This window comes from Myxocyprinus asiaticus, chromosome 26 (assembly GCF_019703515.2).
Source record: "Myxocyprinus asiaticus isolate MX2 ecotype Aquarium Trade chromosome 26, UBuf_Myxa_2, whole genome shotgun sequence".
Taxonomy (NCBI): Eukaryota; Metazoa; Chordata; class Actinopteri; order Cypriniformes; family Catostomidae; genus Myxocyprinus; species Myxocyprinus asiaticus.
Window position 1 is genome coordinate 19,388,616 of NC_059369.1, and position 6,085 is coordinate 19,394,700.

A 6,085-nucleotide genomic window follows, 5' to 3' on the forward strand; every position below is an offset into this window, starting at 1 on the left:
GCTGTAAAACCTGATGAAGGAACAGTAACAAGAGAACTATCAATGTTCTATTTTGAAATGGAGATTCTAAGCCTTACACGGGAGTCTGCATACAATGGCTCGAAAAAGATGTATTAAAATGTATGAATTTCATTAATTAGATAAATAATAAAACAAGTGGTGACTTTTCTTAGGCATTTTTTAAATCTAACCAACTGGTTAAATTTTTGGAGGAAATGAGTTCTAAGTTCACGCAGGTGTCTTAGCAGAGTAACCATGGGTGTAATTTAACACAATAGCTATGAACATGTTCCCCTAAGTTTGACAACCAAATCGTGCCCAAATACCTTTTTGTCTCTTATCTATTGTTTTATTATTTGAAACCAGACTTTTTTTCTTTTTTTTTTTAGAATTGCTTTGCTTGAATAATGTGCTTATGCTGTCTTTCTTTAAAGTAAATGCTACTTGGTTTGATTCTTTGTTATATAATGCAATGACATTCATACATTTTTAAGTGTGGCTACATATTCGAATACTTTTTTGGGACTCTGAAATTCTGCCTAGAAACTTAAAAAAAATAAATAAATAAAAAATAAAAAAATAAACTACATGCAAAGAAAAGCTTTGAAGTTTAACAGAATAAAGAAGAACAAAATGAATGCCAGAATAAATTCAATTCCATTTTAAATGTTAATTTTGCTCCAAAATCTTTTTATATTTACAGTGCTACAGGCTGACAGCAGAATATGTATCATTTCTTTTTTATTCATTTTTTTCGTTTGTTGTCAACTATGCAAAGAAAGCAGATGTATAGTGCTTAAACAGGTTAGGGAGTCACAATCATTGATTGAGAAACCTTCTCTCCATGCCTCCATGGCATTTCTTGCATGCAGTTGTGCAACCTCCACAGACCTCTTTGCTGATTTTGAATAAAAAGACTCAGAAAATATGATTTACTGTATTATCATGTTTAATGATAATGATCATGGTGTGGTCTGAAAAGGGGATGTACTGTATATTTAATTTAGTGGAATGTCTGAAAATGCAGCATGTCCACCTTTAATATCTCATAGTTCAATAAGTTTATCGATGATAGAACATCTTACAAAAACAACCCACAATGTGCCTGATTTTGTTTTGTTTTTTCTTTGCACAATACTAGAGAAAAGACATGTCATTGCTTACATGAATGTCAAGATGATTGTTTGAAATGTGCACTTTATTGTACCATTGCATCACTGTAACCCATAATGTCTAATTAAATGTTTATTTTTTAGGAGAATAAAGAAAATGCTTTCAACTAAACTTTTACTTTATACAGAATATTTACCTGTGCTAAAAATAACAGAGACATAGTAGGCCTAATGTTTTAAAAACCCTTATGGAATGGCTTGACAAATGCTATTTTCTGTTCCATGTTAGCATATTTTCAATTGAAGTTTGGGTGGGACATAATAAGGGCTCACCACTCCCAATTTTTGACCCTGTGAACCATGATTGTCAGGTGCTAGAGAGAAGGGATTCTCATTCTAGAGAGAATTTTATTGTTTAGAAAATCCAATAAAATGTAAATTTTTTATCTTATTATTATTTGCAAGAACAGCACCAGCATTTAGTTCTGGTTACTTTTTCAGTTTAATAGTTTCTCAGTAGGCCTACTATTGCATTAATATTATGTAAAATTACCTTTCAAAGAAGTAGCTTGTTGTGGCAGTACCATATGATACAGTGACTCTATCAGATGGTAAAACCATGTTACTAAATGTTTATATTTTGTACCGAGGTATTTGCACAGTAATCCAATGTAAATGTCTATAAAAAGATGGTAATGCAATGTACTTTTTGGCTTTCATGTTCTGTTAGTGTTTTGATATTCTTTTGGTTGGAAAATGTTTTACCTGCACTACAGAATTGTTTAAAAGCTGCATACAGTTGCTGAACTTAAAGGGATAGTTCACCCAAAAAAATTACAAGAAAATTCTCTCATCATTTACTCAACCTCATGCCATCCCAGATGTGTATGACTTTCTTTCTTCTGCAGAACACAAACAAAGATTTTTAGAAGAATATCTCAGCTCTGTAGGTCCATAAAATGCAACTGAATGGTGGCTCCAAAATGCACATGAATGCAGCATATAAGTAATCCATAAGACTCCAGTGGTTTATAGTAATCCATATCTTCAGAAGTGATATGATAGGTGTGGGTGAGAAAGAGATCATATTTAAGTCCTTTTTTTACTATAAATTCTCCTCCCTGCCCAGTAGGTGTAAAGAATGTGAATCGACAAAAACAAAAGAAGAAATAGCTTCAGAAGACATGGATTTTGTAGCTTCAGTTCTGGCCACCACTCACTACAGAGCTGAAATATTCTTCTAAAAATCTTTGTTTGTGTTCAGCAGAAGAAAGAAAGTCATACACATTTGGGATGGCATGAGGGTGAGTAAATGATGAGAGAATTTTCATTTTTGGGTGAACTATCCCTAACAACTTTTTTCACTGGTGGCAAACAATCGAATGGATTTGTTGATTTAGTTTCAATTATGTGGAGGTAAATATCCACTTTATCCAGCACTGTTTTTGCTGTCTGTGTTAAAAAGAAGAATCCCATTGTTGTTTTACTGAGTGAGAATCCGCTCCAAACAATTCAGTGTGTAAGTGAACTGTCCAAATGATTTAGACTGAATTGCGAAACGTTTCAGGCCATTTTGCTAACCCGTTCAAACAATTAATTGAAAAGAATTGACTCATAAGTGAGTGATTCCTTTGCGAATCGGGCATGGACATTGATTCAATTGTCCGACAGAAATATGGGACATATGACATGATTGCTGCTGAAATATAGACCTTATTCAAAGCAGCACCATCTCTGATTTTTGAGTGGAATAACAACGAGGCTGTGAGAGATAGACTTACAGCCTCTTCAATGGGCTGTACTGCAGTTTAAAGTGTTTTTGGATGGTTCCACAGACAAAACATTGAAAAAATATCTTTCCAGGAACAGTCAGTAGACAAAAAACTCCAGACAACATGAGTTGTGGAAAATCAGATCTCTTTTCCAAGATCAGAATGCATCTTGGAGCTCTATACAGCTTTACACCATGTGTGCCATTGCAGAGACAGTCTTTGCTCATTGCAAAGATGGTGCTCCTGTGAATAAGGTCTATAGTCAGGGAAAATGTTTCTCAGGTCAGTAGCCTACACTGTAATTTCCCTCTTCAGACAAAGATTCATCAGTAAAATTTAGTAAGCCAGCAAAAGCCATTTCAGGTCTTCTCATGGATTATTTATTCTCTTTGTCACATACAGTAGACAGCAGCAGTTGATCCTCTGTTTAAATAGCATCTTCCACTATTAATGAGCTGATTGTGGAACAAACAAAATTGAAGTAGACGGAACCAAAACTTCTCAACTAACATCCTGTTCTTTCTTGTACTGTTCTTTGAGAGAGAATAGATGCTTTTCAAACAGCTTGTTTATGCTGAGTTGCTTAATTGGCTCACTTACCCGTTGTTGGGAACTAACAGAACTCTCCTGGTTTCTGTCATGTGGGAGTAAACATCCTTTGCGTTATCGCTATTCTTAAACACATATGTTCACAGCAGAATTTACAGCGTGCTACAAATTAGCGTGACCACCCAAAACGTCATAGGCCAATGCACAACTATAGTTGGCAAGAAATTTAGCAAACATTTCAATTATCCTAGAGTAAAAATAAAATGGTCCTGCCTCCATAAAAATCACAGTTTCAAATGAAGTTTTACAATAATACATTTCATTTTCAGTATGAAGTAGGCTACCCATAAAAATGCTGTTATACACTGAACACATGGGGTATTTATAAAAAAAAAAGATATTATATTAATAATCAATGTTTGAATTGCCACCTACAGACATTTATATTCAATATATTGTATATATAAGTCTGTAGGTGGCATCTCAAACATTGATTATTAATATCATAATTTTTTTTATAGATAGTTTGTCATTTTATGGTATTCATTCTGGCTCATTTAGCTTATGACAGCCCAGCGATATAATGCATGTTTTAATTTTTTTTAACCATGGTGGAATAACACTTAATTTCTTAGAATGTTCTAATTATTTATTCATAAATATTTATTACGTTATCTGAAACAAGGTGTTGGACATGTTGTGGTGCTTTTTAAAATCTGTGTTAAATGTTTTGATTGTAGCCTGAATGTAATTTGGAAAAATATGTCCAATCAATTTATGACAAATGTATTTGACATTCAGGGAATGTCAGGGAATAAATAGGCATAATTCATAACAATAATTATGTAATCTTGAATTCCTTTGAATTGCAATTTAGTGAATTCCTTTTTCTGTCCCTCCAGTTCAAATACCACATCTTTTGGCTGTCACCATAAACTCACAGTTTTCATTGGTTATTTTGGTATTCATCCCTCAAGTTCACAGTTCCAGACGTTCTGAATCTCCAAAACAGCTTATAGAATAAAACAGAGTGTAGTGAAACTTAAGCAGTGTGCACTGAAATTTAACCAACCATGGTTTGATTTGCTTTGTTGACTCTACCATTATGTGTTAACAAGTCTTATTTTAAATCTATCTTGGGAGAGTTCAAGGTTGTGGACCTTGTTGTGGTTTGTAGTAGCATTTTTGTACTAGAGTCCTTGACATCTCATGTTTAACATGTTGATATGAAGCCTCTCACTGGTTTGTAGTACTGTTTGATGGTCTTATCTCTACATCTGCCTTTTATGATGTGGTGTGTGCTCCTAAACAGTAGGCTGTAAGCATTTTATTTGAGATCAACTACCAGATGTCAAACAAAAGGGGCTTTGAGAAATGATAGCTATTCTACAAGGTGTCCATGATTGTGCCACACTAGTTCTCTGAAACGGGATGTTTCATATGTCATTATGGAGAATGTTGTATAGATAGCACATTCTTGCATCCAGTCCTTTTGGTTTGCTTTGGCTTGGGTTTATGAAACCGCATAAATACAGACAGATTAACAAAATGACCAGCGACTCCCTTGAACGCCTCAATACGTCAGACAGACAAACAAAATAAAAAATGACAGAAAATGTCAGATTATATGAAATACATTATGATAATCTTTAATAAGAATAAACTTCAATCTGCAAAAGTGAACTTTTGTAAAAACGACCCCATCCGAGTGCAGCGTGACTCATAGAATAGCTGAAGTACTTGATGGTGGCGTTAGAGATTTTCAATAGGGCCTTGAACGTGTCCTTCTCACAAGGCCATCCGTACACCCCCACCCTCCATGCTTGGAATGACTGCTCCACAAACAGCCGGCAGCCTATGGCAAAGGTTTTGTTTATTTCAGAGTACTGTCTGTTGACTCAGAAGGGCCCTCTCTGGATGGAGCAACAGCCGGTAAATCATTAAGAGCTTGTTTTTAGATCCATTCGCAATTATACCGAGACACTGGTCTTCATCACATTTTGGGAAAATTACATCTCACAAGTGGGGTGTGACTCAAATAAATAGAGTCATGCGATGCATAATTAATTCCATTTTGCAACTGTATTGTGGTGATATTGTGATAACAAAGCTACTTCAGAAACAAGTTTTGCAAATATATTTATTTAGGTTTATTTAGAGAAGACTTAAATATCTGACATGTTATATCTATCCTAATCTCAAAGTTTGAAACCCAAATTAAACTGTAAACAAAAATATAACAAAATTAAATCCAGTCGTTTAACTTGTTTGTTTGCTATTTCATGTAAATTACATTAGTATCAGCATGCATTTCTTAAAGCATGTTGCAAAAGGTGTCATCGTGCCCTTTTATAAAATCATGAGCCACTGCCACAAGTCGCAGTGATTAGTTATCAGACAAGTTCCTTTCCGTTCCATACACTCCCATTGTATGATGACCAAATGAATCATTTATGACAAATTTTCATGGAAATAATCAGGGATCCTCTTTTTGATCTATCACGCTCATCTATAAAGATGAGTATCAGTTATCAGTAACAAACCGAAATAGGGCTGATGTATTTCTGTCCAAACAAGTTTGAAATTGCATGAGAGGCAAGCACGTTATTCTCATCCAGTAATAATTGTGTTTACATGAGAATGAGTGTATGT